This window comes from Malania oleifera, chromosome 1, assembly GCF_029873635.1.
Source record: "Malania oleifera isolate guangnan ecotype guangnan chromosome 1, ASM2987363v1, whole genome shotgun sequence".
Taxonomy (NCBI): domain Eukaryota; kingdom Viridiplantae; phylum Streptophyta; class Magnoliopsida; order Santalales; family Ximeniaceae; genus Malania; species Malania oleifera.
In genome coordinates this window covers 123528894-123549747 of record NC_080417.1, presented here as the reverse complement: position 1 = coordinate 123549747, position 20854 = coordinate 123528894, and positions in this window count along the sequence as shown.

The following is a 20854-nucleotide window of genomic DNA, read 5'->3' as shown; positions in this document are numbered from 1 at the left end:
GATTATAGTTGAATCCTTGAGTGGGTTGCTCAAGGTGAGGACGTAGGCTGGGTTGGCTAAATCTTGTAAAATCGCGTTTTCCTTCTCTCTTCCCTTATCTTTTTTATTTCCGCAACGCTTCATTACTTACATTGCTTGTATGTTTGTTGAATAATTTCACACGAACTTGATAAGTAATTGGTTACATTTAGACATAGGGACTAAGTGGTGAATAAGTTTCAAAGAATTTTTAAAATACCCAATTCACCCCCTTTTGGAATTATACCTAAATCAATAATATCCATACTCATCAAATACGCAGTGGAAAATGTTCTTTTTATACATACATCATACCATACCAGAGTCTATACAGAACTAGAATATACATTCCCAAAATTACAGTACATACCCCGAGTGTCTACAAAATCCAACAATGACAACCCGGTTACAAAACTCGTACCTACACTGGTACTAAATGTAGCTAAATGACACCTCTGTTTCTGGACGCTAGGATGCTAGTTTCGGCTACCCGAAGGACCTGAAAAAACATTTGTATATTCGGGGTGAGACACCTCTCAATAAGGAAGAAAGCATGTTATATCAGTGTGTGGAATACGAGTGTTATTTCAGCGTAAAACATAACACAATACAATATAATACAATACGATACAATTCCATATAGTTCAATACAATTCTAGCATTTTCCACAAATTTGTTTCAGTGCATATAATACCAAACATACGGTCAGTGCTTGCAATAACCGAAACCTCACAGCGATATCATTGCCAGTACGGTGTAGCTCACACCCATCGATGACCATCCGGAAAGAATAGGCGATATTTCACACCCTCGGATATAGAGCCGGACACTCTCACCCATGGTAATTAGCCGAGACATGGCATTAGCGTATGGTAATTAGCCACCACTAGCTTCAGCGTACGGTAATTAACCGCTACTAGCTGATTTCGCAAAACCTAGAACAATTTTGGAGCTTGTCCCTATACTCATCAGTGTACGATAATTAGCCGCTACTAGTTGTTTTTACAAAACCTAGAACAATTTACATACAACCATTTATTCCACACTTATTTGAGTATACAACAAATCGTATCGTTTTTCATTTCAAGAATATAATTTAGTACAAATATGGGTACGGTCATCTCAATATTACAATTTTAATACAACATACGTTTTCTCCAGCAAAATAGAGATGATACCCAAAACCCCCAAATTTTTCCGAAAACTGTAACCCAAAGATCTTGCATTTTCACGTGATAGATTTTCCTAAATAAGTAATCAAAACATATATATGATTGTAACCTACAGGTTTATCGATCCCGATTTAAAAAATAACTGATATAAACATAATCTCCTTACCTTTTTCCTGAATACCAAAATACAAACTCTACGGCTCCAAAACTACAAACCGTGACACCAAAACCTAAACATCCAAGCACTATACTTCACTACAATTCATACTACTACATATATTCCAAAACGAAACTGAAATCGGACCCTTACCTCGGTTTTGGATCAAAACCTGAAAATCCTCGAAATGACTTTTCGATCTGCTAAAAACGTAGAGATTCCTCCCCTGATCAATGCAGTAGCGTCGGATCGATGAATCAGGCGACAAACAACGAAGAATTGAAGAGAGAGAAAGAGAGATCCCACTAGTTCTAGAGAGAGAGAGAGAGAGAGTTTTAGCTTACTTAGCAATGAAGTAATGAAATAGAATATTTATAGCCCCTTTGACCTGGCCAACCTCGTCAACGAGATGATGCCTTCTTCGACGAGTCATCCATACATTTCGTCGACGAACTGGCTTCTTAGGCGACGAACCCTATTCCGATATTTTACAATACGTTCGGTATCCCTTCGTCGATGAGGCTCTGAATTTCGACAACGAAGAGTACGAGGGCCTTCATCAACAAGAACAATGGCTTTGTCAATGAAGCTTGCAAAATTTACCTTTTTACCCTTTCGCTATTTAGTCAATATCTTGGGTCGAGTTCTTACAAGTCAATAACTAAAATAGTTATTTACCAGAACTATTGCCTTTATCTGGCTAATGCTGAGCCCCGCTGAACAAGTGTGGGTGTCTCTGACGCATTTTCTCCTCGAGTTCCCATGAAGATTCCTCAACCGCATGGTAACGCCAGAGTACTTTTTGGTGCGTAGTTCCTATTCCTTCCGATCCAAAATCTGAACTAACACTTCTTTATATGACAGGGTATCTTTAAGCTCTAGTGACTCATGACTAATCACGTGTGAAGGATCTGGGATGTACTTCCTCAATATAGACACATGAAATACGTCATGGATCCTAAACAAAGCCGGAGGTAATGCCACCCTGTAGGCAACTGGACCAATTCTGTTAATTCAGGTGTAATCCCAAGAGGGGGGTGAATTGGGTATTTTAAAAATCTTTAGAATTATTTTACCACTTAATTAATCCCTATTTCTATATTTAACAAATTAATTACAGGGGTTTGAAATTAATTCAAATTATTATCTCAATAAATTCTATTTTACCCAATTAATTATCAAGTGCGTATGAGGTTATTCAACATACACACATGCAAGATAGGTAATGAAATGCGTTGTGAAAATTAAAAGGTGTAATGGAAGAGAGAAGACAAACATAATTTTTACGAGGTTCAGCCAACCCGGTCTACGTCCTCGCCTTGAGCAACCCACTCAAAGATTCCACTAAATCCTTGCTCCTTTAACTAGGACGTAACTTCCTTTACATCCGCTGCTTACAAAAGGCACAACTTCCTCCTCACCTGGTTCACAACCCGAACCGTGATTACAATATAGAATTTCAAATCTGCAAAACAACTCAATATTGCTTCTAACAAAGCTAGCAAGTACAATGGAAAACATAACACATATCCATATGATAAAACTTGAAGCTCAGTATGTATGTAACGATGTAAGCGTTATATGAATGATATGCTTCACAAAATTTCCCTTTGATCAAATCTCCTAAAATAATTATATAAGTAAATGCTTTGGAGAACTTAGGGTTTTTGTTCAACTTACTAGATGCAAGAATACCGAATGTGATCTTATTATAAAATTGGTCTTGAATATTATGAAGATCTAATTTCTTGCTATCAAATAATTTGTGAAGTTGAATCTTTGAATAAATAAAAGACTTTGAATATTGTAAAAATTTAAATACTACTTGTCACAAAAAAATTTCTCACAAATATATATTGAGAACCTTTAGACTTTTCAATCAAGTAGATTTCACAATAACAAAATATTGAGTATTTGAATGAAAATAAGAACTTGAAGATCTTCAAATATTCAATGTTTAGAAAATCCTTTCACAAATAAATTTTTATGTATAAACACAAGATTTTTCTTTTTTTCTTTTTCAATAAGAGTAATAGATGTATGAATATAAGGTATGAAAAATCTTCAAGATATCTATATATTGAAAACACAAAGCAATCCTTTGTTTACCAAACCTCAATCACCAGAGCTTGCTTTCAAGATGTGTAAATGAAATCCCTTCGAAAAGCTAAGATGATTTGCCTAAACTTGATGAATATAGTTGGAGTGCAGGCAAACGTATTGCAATATGTTCAAGTTTCTCAATATTATCCAAAAATTTGGGGCACTAGGGTTTAGAAGTTGATTATATAGGTAATCTTGGCCTTAGGATAAGTCCTGACCGTTGGATCAATTTGATCAAGTGTATAACCCGCATGTTCTCTCGCTAAAGATCCAATTTTAGAACTTTTCGCAGGTTTAGACGACTGAAGATTAGGGTTCACACATCTGATGTTCCCTAAAGCTTTGAAAAATTAAACTGAACACAGAGTCAGACGACTGAACTTAAGGTTCAGAATTCTGAAGGTGTTCTGTTTGTTCTGAGTTTCAGCAATTAATTCTTTAGACGACTGAACTAATTCTTCAATATTCTAAGGAAATTCTTCAGACGTTTGAGGGTAATCCCCAGTTGTCTGAGCAGTCCAACTTCAGTTTTCTTTTTTTTTTCAAATTTTTTTTTGCTTTCTTACTTTGCTTCTTTATCAAATATTTTTCGGGGTTTTAAATAGAGTCTCTAAGTCAATGAATAATCCTTAAAATATTTTCATTAGATGCATGAGTCCTAAGGTTAGTTTAGAATATATTTTGAGCTTCGAAATAAATCATTTGAAATATGTAAATACATTCAGTTCTAAATATCCATTCCCATGATGATCTTGAACTTGCCGTTTGCATTTTCATTCTTTTACTCTTTTATTTCCATGGATTGTGCCAAGTTGTATATATTTTAATCCTCATGGCTTCCATGACTTTCTAACCTTCCGTGCATGCTAAATATTGTTCTTGTTCATAATCTCAATGCACAGATCAAATACTAAGTGATTTGTCATTATCAAAACAGGATTAGACTCATAGAGTTAAAAAAAAAATTTTCAATATCTTAAACGACCCAATATACCTAGGGCTCAGCTTACCCTTCTTCTCAAATGTCATCACTCATTTAATTGGTGCAATTTTCAAAAATACGTTATCTCCTACACCAAATTCTAGTGCTCGTTGGCGAATATCTGCGTAACTTTTCTGTCAACTCTGAGCTGTTTAAATTCTTTCTTGGATAAGATGACTTTCTCAGAAGTCTGCTGTACAATTTCCGGCCCCAAAATTTGTCTTTCACCAACTTCGTTCCAATAAAGTGGAGTTCAGCACCTCCGACCATATAATGCTTCATACGGTGCCATTTCAATATTGGTCTAGTAGCTATTGTTATAAGCAAACTCCACCAATGGCAAATACTGAATCCAGCTACCCCCAAAGTCTAGCACACAAGCCCGTAACATGTCTTCTAGTGTCTAAATGGTCCTTTCTGACTGTCCATCGGTATGGGGGTGAAATGTCATGCTAAAAGTCAACTAGGATCCCTAGGTTCTCTGTAAGCTCTTCCAGAACTGAGATGTGAACCGTGGGTCCTGGTCTGACACGATGGACACTAGCACACCATGAAGTCTAACTATCTCTTGGATATACAGTTCTTCTAATCTACTCATAGAGTAGTTAACTCTAATTGGAAGAAAATGGGTAGTCTTCATCAATCGATTAACGACTACCCAGATGGCGTTTTGTCCATGAAGTACTGGTGGTAATCCTATAAAGAAATCCATAGAAATATGCTCCCACTTCCACTCGAGAATGTGAAGTAGTTGCGCCGGTCTCTGATGCTCAGCCTTCACCTACTGGCATGTCAAGCACTGATTTATATATCGAGCAATTTCTTTCTTCATATTACTCTACCAAAAAGACTCCTGTAGATCCCTATACATTTTTGTGTTTCCCGGATGCAATGTATAAAGGGAATGATGCGCTTCCTCCAGGATAGTTCTTTTAATCTCAGTATCAGTAGGTACACATAGTTTGGTACGGAATCTCAACACTCCATCATCTAAGATATTAAAATCTGTCCTTTGTCCACTCCGCATCTTATCCACAATCTTGACCAATTCCACATTTTCATCTGAGCAACTTTAATTCTTTCCTATAAAGTGGGCTGAATTACCAAATTAAAGATGAGTGCCTCGTGATTTCCCTCTACTAGTTCCACACCAAATCTTTCTAGGTCCATCCTGATCTAGTGTTGAGTTACCATTGTTGATACCGATGTACTTTCTGACTTACGACTCAACGCATTAGCTACCACATTAGCTTTCCCTAAGTGGTAGCTGAGGGTACAATCATAATCTTTAATCAACTTTAGCCACCTCCTTTGCCTTATATTTAACTCCTTATGTGTTAAAAAGTAGTTAAGGCTTTTATGATTTGTGAAGATCTTGCATTTTCCATCGTACAGGTAGTACCTCCAGATTTTCAATGCGAAAACTACTACTGCCAATTCCAGATCATGCATTGGGTAATTTCTCTTGTATTCCTTGAGCTTCCGAGAAGCATATGCAATAACCTTCCCTCGTTGCATCAGTATGCACCCAAGCACTCTCCTAGATGCATCACTATAAATCACAAAATCACCATCTCCTGATGGGATGGTCAAAACTGAAGTAGTGACGAGTCGCTGTTTTAATTCCTGAAAACTTTGTTCACATTCAACTGTCCATTCATATTTTACACCCTTCCTGGTCAACTTTTCCAGAGGGCCTGACAACTTAGAAAAACCTTTTTTGAATCGGCGGTAATATCCTGCCCATCCCAAGAAACTTTTGACCTTGTGGACATTCTTCGGTCTAGTCCAATCAACTACTACCTTTATCTTGCTCGGGTCCACTGAAATCCCATCCCTAGATACCACGTGTCTGAGGAATGTGACTTGTTCTAACAAGAATTTAAACTTCTTGAAATTGGCATACAACCTTCTTTCCCTCAGCAATTGAAGAACTATCCTCAAATGATCCTCGTGCTCCTCGTGGCTCTTTGAATATACCAGAATGTCATCAATAAAAGCCACAACAAACTGATCCAAATACTGATGGAAGATTCTATTCATTTGGTCCATGAATGCAAAAGGAGCATTCGTCAGTCCGAATGGCATAACCAAGAACTCATAATGGCCATACCGGGTTTGGAACGTTGTCTTCAAAACATCCTTTGCTTGACCTTCACTTGATACTTGGATCGAAGATCAATCTTAGAGAAAATCAATGTTCCCTGGAGCTGGTCAAATAAATCATCAATTCGGGGTAGCGGGTAATTATTTTTAATCACCACCTTGTTGATTTCTCAGTAGTCAATACATATTCTCATCGACCTATATTTCTTTTTAACAAACAATATTGGTGCACCCCACGGGGACACACTGGGTCTGATGAACCCCTTATCCAATAACTCCTGTAATTGTTCTTTTAATTCTTTCAATTCTGTTGGAGCCATTTTGTACGGGATCTTAGAGATCGGCGTCGTCCCTAGAGGTAGATCAATAGAAAATTCGATTTCACGATCGGGAGGCAACCTCGACAAATCCTCCGTAAACACATTAGAAAAATCCATCACTATCGGGATATCTTCTAAATTTAATTCCCTTTCTGGCTCTTCCTTCACACAAGCTAGGTACCCCTGGCATCCCTTCAGAAGCAATCTCCTTGTTTGAATAACTTCTAACATCTGTGGTAAGGAGTGCACGCCTGTCCCAACGTATCGGTACTTCTGCTCATCTGCAGGTCTGAAGACTACCTCTTTCATATAGTAGTCAATACTGGCGTAGTTGGAAACTAACTAGTCCATCCCCAAGATCACCTTAAACCCATGCATATCGAAGACCACCAAATTAGCAGGTAGTGACCTCCCCTAAATACTGCTTGGACAATCCCTAAGTATTATACACACCACTACGGCTCCTATTGGTGTAGCCACTGATAAATCGACATCCATTGGCTAAGCTTCTATTTCACATAACTTAATAAACTCTCAGGCTGTAAATGAATGAGTCACCCTTGAATCAAACAAAATAATAGCTTTACATGACAAAATAGAAATGGTACTTGTCACCACATCGCCTGCCGCCTCTGTGTCTCCCAATGTGAGAGAGTAGACCTGTGGCTAAGTAGTGTTTCTCTGCTGGCTGTCTCAGGGTGCCTGGTAGTTCCCCAGAATTATCTAAGAGCAAGAGCATTACTCGATGGTGCATGAAAATCTAGCACCATGTGGCCGAGTCGGCCGCATCGATAGTAGGTAATTACCCTAACCAAGCACTCCCCTAAATGTCTCCTATAACACTGAGGGCAAGTAGCGGGTGCTGGATTACGCTGAGGAACTCGATGTACCACTACCTAGCGCTGGCCCATATCGTATCTCCTTCACTGCCCCTGACTAGTACTTGCCTGAATTCCAAGAGGCGTGGACCACTTCCTATGACTCTGTCCACCTGTACCCCTCTACCGACTGGTCTCTACTACAATGACTTTATCCACCAGCCCTAAAAAATCTCACACCTACAAAACTGTTACCTGCTCATATATTTCCTGTCTCAACCCTCTCCCAAATCTCTACATCTTTCTGAACTCGTCTAGGATTATAAATGGTTCAAAATGGGATAGTTCCATGAACTTTACAGCATACTATAGCATTGTTAGATGACCCTGGGTCAGATTAAAAAATTCCTCCATCTTAGCATCTCTAATAGAGGTGGGGAAGTAGCGGTCGAAAAATATCTCTTTAAAACTTTCCCAAGTCAGTGATTACGCGTCTAAATTGCGTAATTAGGTGTTTTAATTCATTCATTAAGGATTATATTTTTAATTAAAGACCTAATTATTCTCAATATTTTAACATTGTGTTATATTTATAATATTTGGGTTTTATTGAGTAATTTATGAATTTTTTGTATTTTTTTTTATTGCAGGACGACTATTGGAAACTAAAACGGACATTACTTCGAAATCTAGGCGTAACTTTCTCATTCGAGTTTCGATCGAGGCAATTCAAAATGTTGTGAAAATCCGAGAAGTGCTCTATAATTTTTATGTTTTGAGATTTGAGAGATACGAGCTTTAGGAAGGTCAAAATCCTCCTTGTGTGCTGGGAAACAAAAAAAAAAGGAAGAAACAAGACAAGAAAAGAAAAAAAATTATGATTTGACCCAGCTATGCAGCCGGGTGTGGGTTCCTTTTGGCGCTGGCATGTAGGGTTATTTGGTGGGGGCTTTTTATATTTTTCTTCCTTTTCTTTCTTCCCAGGCAGCCTCCTCTCTTAATTCGGCTATTTCTTTTTCTTTCCTCTCTTTTCTCTTCTCTTCTCCACTCCCCATCTCTAACTCTTCAGCCCCTCTCTTCTCCAGCCCCCTCTTCTCTTCCTCTTTTCTTGGCATTCTCTCCCTCCTCTCTTCTCTCCCCTTTCTCCTTACTCTCCTCTTCCTCTTGCTGCAACCCGAACTCCCTGCTGCCCTCCTCCTGAATTGCCGCCATCCTCCATAACTGTTGCTGTGTGCTGAACTTACCTGCAATCCGAGAACTCCCTGTTGCTCTTTCATTCCTCCTGCTGCCCCCAGTTGCCGCTGCGTGCTGCCACGCTGCTGCTGTGCTGTTCTCAACCCGAGCCCACCACGGTTGCTGCTGCCTCACTCCAAACGGCCAGCCACCTTATTATTTTTGTTCTCTCTCTCTCTCTCTCTCTTTCTCTTTCTTTCTCTTTTTCTTTCTTCTCTTTTCCTTTAGTTTTCTTTTGTTCTTGCTTTTAAATATTTGAATAATTGTTATTATTGTTTAGTAGAATTTTACTTAAAGTTTTAATTTTTAAATCTTGTTTGGGTGTTATTATTAAAGTTTATTTAATTTCTTTCTTTCTTAATTAATATTAGCATTAGATTTAATTTTTACTTGATTAAAGTTCGATTGGGTTTCTTAAAAAAAAAAGAGAGAGAAAGAATAAAATACAAAAAGAAAAAAAATCTTCTTTAAGAATTAAATTTTGTTGGGTTCTCTTTAATTTAAGTGTGGTTTGATTAAAGTCCAAATTTTTATCATATTTTTGTTTATCATTTAATTGTTAAAGAGTTAAATTTTCATTCTTGATTGTGTTAAAGTTTATTTCTTTTTGTACTGATTGAAGTTGTTAGAATTGCATGCTTTAATTACATAGGAAAGTTATCGTCTTTAGTGTTTTTGTCCAAAGTTCAAACGTGGATTTTAATTTTTGCCTAGTTGATTAAATGTAGGGTCATTTCCCATATTTCGTTTTTAAATTTAGTTTGTGTTAGGATTTATAATTTAAAATTGCATGTTCTTTTAATTCGTCAAAAAAAAAAAATATCAAACATCTCAGAAAACCCGAATCTGAACTGTGTTCAGTAACCCTTTTTGTTTCTTATTTTATGTTGGAATTGTGTAAAATTTAGAATTAAATTGCATTCCCTGAAGAGACAATCTGGCCTTTGGGCTAAGTATTACACAACTGAACTCCTATACTTGGGATAACTTTTGAGCTGCTCATTTTTCAAGTGAGTCAGTCAGTGCTATAGGTACTGACCTCTGCTCCTCCAGGAGTTTCACCGCTGACCACCATTGTAACGACAAAATAAATAAATAAATAAATAAATAAAATAAAAAAATTATTAATTAAAAAAAATTTATTATTATTAATTAATTATTATTAAGAAAATTAATTAAATTAATAAATTTAAGGATTTTGGATATATATATATATATATATAAAAGTATATATGTTTTTATATATATATAAAAGTATATATATTTAATTATATATATTTATATATATATATATATATATATATATATATATATATATATTAAAGAATGGATAAAGGAGAAAGAAAGGATAAAGGAAAGAAGAAAACAAAAAAAAGAGAAAAGAAAAGAAAAAAAAAAACGAAAACTTAGTGTGTAAGTTTTCTCGCTGGAACAAAACAGAAGGAAAGAGGAGAAAAAAAAATTCACGCGCACAGAACAGATAAGAAAGGAAAGAAAGAAAGAGAAAGAAAAAAATTAAATATATTCTCTCACTCTCCACTCCTCTTTCTTCTACGATTTTATGGCCGATTCTCGCCCAATTGGAAATCCGAAGATATCACCGAACTCCATTCTTCGCCACCGACATATCTACCGAAGTGGATTTGTCATAGGAGTAACGTGGGAATATCTCGTGGGATAAGCCAAATTCTCATTCTTATCTCAATTTTTCCTAAATTTTAAGCCAAATGGGCAATCGGATACCACCACGAGAATCTAGGGATGATTCTCTACAAGTCTAGCGGAGTGAAATTCTCGTGGGGTTATTGTAGAAATAGTCCAAAATTAGGATAAATGTGTTATTTATAAATTAATTATCATTTAATTATTATAAATTAGGAAATGTTAAAATAATATTTTATTGGGGTTGATTTGATTGAATCAGGGTTCGGGTGAGCGTCGCGGGTATAAGTTTGGGAGCCCTGCAAGCGTAATTCAGGGAATCAGGTAAGGGGGAATAAAATTATATCAGTATTTTATTAAAGTGAACCAATTATTTACGAGCATACGAAATTTATTATTTATTTATATGATTTTCAGAATAGTTTGATTACTGGAAAAAAAATGATTATTTGGTTTACGGTTATATTTGGGATAATTGTTTATGATATTAAATTCGTGTGACATGGGAGTAATTTTCCTAATAAATTGGATATGAATTACTGTGGTATTTGGGTTTGCATGTGGGGGTGTTTGAAATGATTATGGTAAGATGAATGAGTTGTTATGTTTGATTCCTGTGTGAAAATGATTTAATGCGTTTGTGTGAACTAACTGTGTGGTTATTCGTATGCATCTCAATATAACGTTGGCATGAGGAGGTTGTTATATTGCCTATATATAAATGATGATGTGACGTTGGCAGGTCGAGGAGTTCGTCATATCGTTATTTATATGGGGTAAGACATTGGCAGGTCGAGGAGCTTGTTCTACTGATGTATGACGGGTAGGTCATGGGGATTGGATACTGGTGAATAATGGCGCTTGTGTGGGCCATGTTATATACCCTGTGTGGGTAGTGGTGCCTGTGTGGGCCACGTTATATCCTGTGTGGATAATGGCACCTGTGTGGGCCATGTTATGTACCCTGTGCGGTTAGTGGTACCTGTGTGGGCCATGTGTAGATAAGAAGTACGTAGGTGCCTGTGTGGGCCACGTACTGACATGTACGCAGTTGCTCTGTGTGGGCCACGTACTGAGGACATTGGAAGATGAAGTATGAGATGCATGATTCCTGTGTGGATGTGTTGTGTGCATGTGAATTTAATTATAGCATAAAAATAATGGTATAGCATATTGTGAATGCATGTGTGTGCATGCGGCGAGGTAAACATACCACCGGGAGCTTGCTGAGAAAGGCGAGTGCTCTGTTAGGTAGTTTCTTGGTATCAGTGCAAAGGGATGCTACTTGTATGGGCGGGTAGACATCCCGATCCTCGGAAACCTTCGCTTTAAAATAATAATTATCTGTGGACTAGCGGCAAGATAATACTTCACCTAAGGGCTTACTGAGTAAGGTGAGTGCTCTGGTAGGTAGTTTTTAGTACTAGAGCAGAGGGAAGCTACTTGTATGGGCGGGTAATCTTCCCTATCCTTGGGGACTTTCGCTTGCATAAAAATTATATACTTGTGCATATTGAATGTGTGTGTGATATTGGATGTCGGGAATGTTATTAATGGTACATTTTCTCAGTTGTTATTGATGTTATATAAGAAGCAGTTTATTTTGAGTTATAAATATTAAAACTCATTTGTTACATGCTGTTATAATTTATTCCACCCTTACTGAGAAGTGTTTCACCCTAGTGGATTAACAATTTTTCAAGTTCTTCTGGAGACCGGGTTTGAAGGCCTAGGCTGGGACTGTTTGTGATAGTTTCTTTTTGGGGTATTGTGAGATACTAATATATGTATAGATATATTTGTACGGAATTACGTTTTAAATGCTGGTTGTGGATACAGTTATTTGGATGTTATAGTGTTGATTTTTGGTTGTTATATAGAACTCTGGTATTTATTTGAGGTTATTTATTCATATGCCGCTGCGTGTATGTTAATTATGGTATCAGATACAGGTGATTGAAACACCTGGCACTCGGGCCCCACTTGGCAGGTCGAGGCGTCACATTGTGGTATCAGAGCATTAGGTTATAGATTCTGCAGACTTTAAGATTGATTAATACCAGAGTATAGGTACGAATAAGGATAAGAATAGGAATGGGTAGATTAGGATGTTGATAGGAGATTTTGAGTTTTGTTTCGTAGCTTAGAGGCAGAAATCCCTTGATGGACTTCTGTGTGTTTCTGAATCCGGCCAGTTTCAGAAAACCCCGGTAAATCCATTGACGGTGATGTTTCTAAGCAGAGAGACTGGAACTCAAATCAGAACTTGAGAGTTAGGTTGATTTGGGGATAAGTTGGTTGTTTGATGTTTTAATTTTGGATTTAAATGTCAAATTGATTCGTTATCTAATGCGATATGAAGGTTCGACAGACAACCATATATATATATCATATCTCGGCATATAGCCATATATCATTATTCCATAATTTTTATACAACTTTTCTAAAAATCAATACATACTCATGCCACACAATTTGAGTGTTAAATCATAGTTTAATAACTGCCTCGAAGAATATACATACATTTTACTAAAAAATAAAATGAATCATTTTCCTTTAGGGTTTAGTCAAGTAATAATAATAATAATAATAATAATAATAATAATCAAAAAGCCAATTTCCATATATCTAAATATCCAGAAAACATATATATCAATTTCTATAACCACATATTATAATTTAATCGGTTAAATTCTAGAAAATGCTTGACATAATTTATTCCCCTTACTTGTTTACTGAGAATGTGCCTGCAAGGATCCTAAACCGACGCTTACAGCGTTCAGAACATAAAATCTTGTAATCATATATTTTAGTTTAGTCAGCTAAATCACGAAATAATTACTATCCTAACATCCCTAGACTTTCATGCTCCCGTTAACCGGTTAAATTAAAAAACGACAAACATAATTCATTTTTCTTACCTTAACTTTAGAGTGGTGCCTAGGATCCCCAAACCATGAATCTACTCCAATTAAAATGACGAGGATCGAAGGTAGGACCCCGTGGTGGTGTTCATTTTTCAATTTGGTCGAAAATTTGAGAGAAATTGAGGAGAGAGAGGAGAGAGACGAGAGATGAGAGAGACGGTTGGAGAGAGAGAGAAGGGGGGGCTCTCTGTATCAATCAAATTCAATGAGGAAGGATTGTATATATATATATATATATATATATATATATATATAAAATATTATATTATATTATTTAATTAATATAAATAAATTAATTAATTAATTTTATTTTTTGGAATCACTACACATAACATATTATAGCCCAACGTCATTGTTGAATGGGAAACATGGCCTTAGAAATGGTTAGTATGGAGAAATACGGTTCCATCAAAGTTGAACAAAAGGGAGAATAGATAATGGGATATTATCAAACATGACATCGTTCTCACATGTAGCATTGTAAGAAGTCACAACAAAAAAAGAGATAAAATAAGGCGAGGAGAAGATCTAAGAACTCGGTTTGGTACAACACCAAACCGTTGACAGTTTCGTAAGACTTATGTAAATCGTCGACGATTTTTTCGGGAGAGGTTTGGTTTGAGACCAAACCATCGACGATTTTAGAAATCTCAGGAAGAAAATCGTCGACGGTTTCAAACTACCGAGAGGTTTTGAGGAAGAGATACAAAGATTTTAGTTTGGTTAAAGGCCAAACCTTCAACGTTTTCAGGAAAACTGTCAATGATTTCATCCCAGGCTGAGAAGTTATAAATATCACCTAAGTCATTTTAATATCATTTCACTTCATTTATCCTCCCTCCCTCCGCTAGGTTTTCATTTCTCCGGGGTGTCTTTCTCTTTCTCCTACGGCCTCTTGGGGCTTCGACACGGCCTCTAGTCACCTCTCTCTTTCTCCTCGACTTGCCGACGACCTTCTCCTCGTCATATTAAGGAACTTGGGGTTTGTTCCAGGGAGCATGGTAGGCGTATTTTCAAGAACAGGTAAGGAGAATAGATTATGTCAGTTTTTTCTTGAATTTGAACCGATTAAACTTGAGTATATGGACCTTGAATGTTGTATATGATTTTTTGAATAATTCAGGCATATGAAATTAACGGTTTTGATTATTATACGTATTTGAGGAAAACCAAAGTGAGTAGGTTAATTATCTCTGTTTCCCAAAAAATATATATTTTGAGTTAAATAAAATCATGGAGATGATCAGACCTAATTTTCAGTAAAAATATATTTTCCCGGGTAGTTTATCGCATTACGAATTAACGTTCAAATCGTGTGGCATGAGAATGATTTATTTTTATTGCATACTTGAATATGAGTTTTTTATGGTATTATCTAGTGAGAATGTGATTTATACTGATTTATGGAAATATTGGAAATGCAGCTTATTTGTGAGATGTGAAATGATGGTTTTATATCGAGATGTGAAATGATAGTTTTATACCGGGATATGAAATGACGATTTTATACCATGTTGTGAATGGTTGGAAATACTGATGTGAGATGTATGTTAAGAAAATGAAATCATGATACTGGTTTTATTGCTTAAATTACATGATATGGTTTAAGAACCCTGAGGACTAGATGTATTGAGAGCACGGTACCGTAGCTAGTGAATGAGTTAGTGCAGCCACATTGTTCTAAGAAGTATTGGTAATGGAAAGTCGATTTGGCCACGGAAGGGTTGAATACCTTCCCAGAGTTTGGACCAGGTTGAGGTAGGCAAATCGAACTTGTAGACAAGGTTTATTGACTTAGCTTGGTGGTAGGTCAGCCAAGACTAAGTCCAGTCTTTGGACCGCACAACCCGATTATGTGGGGTTATTACATGATGATGTTGTTTGTCCCAAAGGGTGTTTCTTCTACACATATGTGTGAATTTATGTAAATGGTGTTATTTACTGAGCCGATTTATATTATGAAGGAAAATGTGTATTTTCAACTCTATAGGTGTGAGTTATATTGTACAAATGCCATATTTGTCAAATAAAGTAAATTAAAGAATGTGTTTGATTTCACTGAAACTCATGTTAGCCACACGCTGATAATAATCTATTCCGTCTTAGTGAGAAGTGTCTCACCCCAATAAATATATCAACTTTTTAGGGCCTACAGGAAATCGAGCCTAGGAGCTCCAGAGCAGGGCTTGGACAATCTCGCTGAGGGTGAGTGTTGGTGGGACATTGGTCTATTTATAATAGATGTTTTGGGTTTTCTAGGTTGTAATATGAATTTTGAGTATGGTAGATATAATGGTTGTGAGGTAGTACTCTAGTGCGTATGGAATGGATGGTCTTTTTGCTTCTGTTGTATGCATTTAAATTATGTTATGGAAAGAATGCACCCGGGACCCCTTTTTGGGTTCAGGTTGTCACCATTATGGTATCAGAGATATTATGTCATTCTATGTGAATCAATGTATTATTGTTATTATGTTAAGTGATATTTTGGGGCATTACAATAGTGGTATATTTAGCCAAATTTTCCAAATCCCACTCTCGCTTTGGAGTAGGGCCTAGAAAACCCCAATTGAAAAATTATATACGTCAAAATCATGATGACGACAACTAGGACCCCGTGGTGGTGTCCGTTTGTCGATTTAACCACATATTAACGGCGAAATTGAGAAAATGGAAAAAAATTACCTTTCCCCAGGAGCAGTACCTAAGCCGTTCCCATGAAAAATCTACTCCAGTAGAAATGTCGGCAGTGAAACCAGGAATCCAACGGCACCTTCCGTTTCCCGATCCGTCACAAACTCGCCGAGTAATTGTGAGAGAAGGAGGGAGACGGAGACGGAGTGGCTGGCACGTAGGAAAAATATTCACAGGGGGGGGCGTGCAGCTTTGCTCCAGGTTCTTCTTCTTTCTTCTCTCTTCTTCTTCCTTCTTCTTTCTTCTTTACTGACAAAATGAAGATAAGAAGAAGAAAGAAGAAAGAAGAAAGAAGAAAGAAGAAGGAAGAAGAAGAAAGAAGAAAGAAGAAGAACCTAGAGCAGAGCTGCACGCCCACCCCCTGTGAATATTTTTCCTGCGTGCCAGCCACTCCGTTTCCGTCTCTCTCCTTCTCTCACAATTACTCGGCGAGTTTGCGACGGATCGGGAAACGGAAGGTGCCATTGGATTCCTGGTTCCGCTGCCGACATTTCTACCAGAGCAGGTTTTTCATGGGAACGGCTTAGGTACTGCTCCTGGGGAAAGGTAATTTTTCCCCATTTTCTCAATTTCGCCGTTAATATGTGGTTAAATCGACAAACGGACACCACCATGGGGTCCTAGTTATCGTCATCGTCATTTTGACGTATGTAATTTTCCAATTAGGGTTTTTTAGGCCCTACTCCAAAGCGAGAGTGGGATTTGGGAAATTTGGCTAAATTTAAGGGTATATTTATTTATTTAGGAATTATGACCCTAGGAAATATTTAAATAATATTTTATTCAAGAATAATTTATTGAAATTAGGAATTTAATTTCAGGGTCCGAGTGAGCGCCGCAAGTATTTTTCGGAGTTCCTGTTGGCGTAGTTTAAGAAACCAAGTAAGGGGAAAAATATATATTAAATCAGAATTTTTATGAATTTAATGAAAAAATAAATTGTGTTATATGTACGTGTACATGTTTCGATATGGGTAAAATGCCAACTGTTTAAATTATATTTTTTTCCAAGTTTAGGGTTGTTTATTAGATATGTATATGCGAAAATGAACTGATGAAAGTGGGAAATATTTTCAGGATAATTAAGTAAGAAATGAAAGGTATTTTTAGTATATAAACATTAAATGTTGGTTGGCTTATTTTACAGCCAATGTATGAATTTTACTGTTAAATTGTGTGGCATGAGATTCTGTGCAAATATATGTTAAATGTATGAGATGCAGGCTAAGTAAGTAAAGCAATGAAAATAAAATATGATATGGACAATGTTGCCTGTGTATGTTAAATGCAACCATGTAAATGTAAGACAGCTGAAAGAGAGCCATGTTAGCAGATCTAGCACACTTCTGTGTAGACTAACTGATGACAGCTAAAAGGAGCTGTGTTAGCAGATTTAGCACGTTTCTACGTAGACTAACTGATGATGGCTAAAGACCAACTGTAGTACGAAGTAATGAAATGAAATGTTATGCAATGAAATGACGATGAAATGGCAATGAAATGAAATGACAAAGGTAAATGATGTAAATGGGAAAGAGTCACTTAAAGTGAAACGAAATGCAACGTTAAGTTATAAACAGGAATGAATGTGCATGAATGTATAATGACAGAAAAGAATGATGTATTATGATACTAGAAGTATGTATGTATGTAGAACATGTTACGATTGGGCGAGGCGTACCTTTCTCCTGAGGGCTTGCTGAGTAAGGCAAGTGCACTAGTAGCTTCAGATGTGGTAGTAGCTACATAACGTACTAGGGTAGAGGGAACCTACTTGTATGGGCAGGTAGATTTCCTTATCCTTAGGGCCTTTGCCGATAAATTATTGTTGAATGCGTGAGTATGAGATCAATCTACCACTTGAGGGCTTACTGAGTAAGGTGAGTGCTCTGATATGTTTTAATTGTGACCTTAGGGTTACCTAAGTATCAGAGTAGAGGGGTGCTACTTGTATGGGCGGGTAATCACCCCTATCCTCGGGAAATCTCATGGGTTAAACATTCGCATGTGTTTGATTAGGATCAAGGAATGCTTTTGAAAATTATGTTAAGGATTTTCAAATGTTAAATATTATATTATATATAAACTCATGTTGGCCACACACTGCTTTAATATATGGTCTCTTCCCTTACTGAGATGTGTCTCACCAGAATATAAATTTTTTTTTTTTTCAGGATTTCATCGAGATCGAGCTTAGAGAGCTCGATGTTCTATAACATTATTGGGAAATAGTAAAAGAAAATGGTATATTTCTATGTTAATTATGAGATCCGAAAAAAATTTATGTTACGTCCTTATATTTTAAGTCTGTGGAGAAAAGAAAGTTTGTGAACATACTAAATTATTTTGGGAGTTATGTAGATTAAAGGAAATTTAGGTGTTGGATGATTTAATATGGATTATAGTTAGAATTAGTAAACTCTGGTATTATGTTATATGGAGATTATAATTATGTTTTCCGCTGCGTATGTTATGTTAATTATGGAATATGATTTATTAGAGATTTTATCAGGTTAAACGCGCCGGACCCGGGTTTAAGGGTTCAAGGCGTTACAGATGGTATCAGAGCAAAGGGGTAGTAACCCCCGATCCTCGGGAACTCTCACTTATGAATGATTGTGGCGAAGTAAGACTCTTCGCCCGAGGGCTTGCTGAATTGAGGGATGGCGATATGTAACGCCTCAATCTCAGTGAGTGCTCTGATAGGTACCCGTTGTTGCCACGGGCGCAAGGCCCCTAGGGGAAAGTGACAACGCCCGAAAGGGGGATATTATACAATCAAAGTCAGTTATTCCATGAATAAGTTGGCAGAGTTGTATGTGTAGGACATAGTTAGACTTCATGGCGTACCAATGTCCATTGTATTAGATCGAGACCCACGGTTCACCTCCTAGTTTTGGAAAAGCTAACAGAGAACTTTGGGATCTCAACTGACATTTAGCATAACATTTCACCCCCATACTGATAGATAGTCAGAGAGAACAATCCAGATATTGGAAGATATGTTGCGAGCGTGTATGCTGGATTTCAGCGGTAGTTGGATTCAATATTTTCCATTAGTTGAGTTCATTTACAACAATAGTTACCAGACCAATATTGGGATGACACTTATGAAGCGTTGTATGGTCGAAGGTGCCGATCTCCACTGTATTGGGATGAGGTTGGAAAAAGGCAAATTTTGAGACTAGAAATTATTCGACAAACTTTTAAGAAAATCAAGCTTATCCGGAATAGAATTCAAACAACTCAGGGTTAGCAGAAGAGTTATACTGATACTCGCCGGTGAGAGCTAGAATTTGATGTAGGGGTCATGATATTTTTTAGGATTGCTCCAATAAAAGGGGTTATGATATTTAAGAAGAAGGGTAAGTTAAGCCCTAAGTATATTGGGCCATTCGAGATTCTAGAGAGGATTAATCCAGTTGCTTACAGAATAGCGTCACCCCCAGCTCTATCTAGGATCCATGACGTATTTCACGTGTCTATGTTGAGAAAATACATCCCAGATCCTTTGCATGTGATAAGTTACGAGTCTTTGGAAGTGAGTGACACCTTATCATATGATAAAGTGTTAGTTCATATCCTAAACTGGAAGGAGCAAGAATTGCATACCAAGAAGATACCGTTGGTGAAAGTTGTTGACCCTATTGGACATACCCGGTTTTGATTATGACAAATACTCAGGTATTTAATGTCTATCAAATTTGTGTGCAGGTTCATATTTGCAAGATCACTTGATGGCATGAGAAGACTTAAAGTCTAAAGACCCAAAAGATTTATTCTTATTGTAATTTATTTTATGCTCATTCGGGTCTGTAATAGTAATTTAGGAAAATGTCTGTAATAATCACTGCATATCATGCATGTAGATGCAATAAGCTCAAGACCTTAGGTCCTTGCACATACACATAAGATGTCCCTAAAATCACATATATTATCAAGGGATTTAATTGAAGCAAAACTGGACTTATAATGTAAAATTAGTGAGGCTTCAGGCAACTGAATTACTGTGTTCAAAACACTTGGGGTGATTGTGACTAAATCATTGACCAATTAGCAAGTTGACTTGGTTTTGGACGACCGAACTAAAATGAACGTACTGTCCTCGGTCAACCGAACCATGATTCTGACTTTTCCCACCAACTCGGCAGCCCGAATTTCACTTTCCAAAATGCCTTGGCCTACCAAACACATGAGTTCGGTAAACTGAACTCAGGACCAGGCGATCGAACTGCAGACACAATGGAAATCGCCTTAAGTCAGCAAACCGAACCCTATTTTGGGCACCCGAACTTCAAAAATTAACTTTTTTTCATTATGTCTATTTGGGAGACTGGACCGTGGATCAGACACTTGAAACTCTTGGGTTATTTTAATTTGTACCGCGGTCAAGAAAGGTTAAATGGGGTTAATTTTCTTAAACAATTTTAAAACAATTTTAATAATTACCCCTATGTCCCCAATGGTCAAAATTTAGCCCTTCTCTATATATAGGGGCTCATTTGCTTAGATTAGAAAATAATTAACAAACTAATTAGCAAAAAACTCTTTGAAAAATTTTCAAATGCTATTTTCTCATACTAAGCCCATACACTCAAATACTTCCATTCCTTTGAGAAATCTAGTATTGTGAGTGTTTTATTCATTGAGTATTATTGCTAG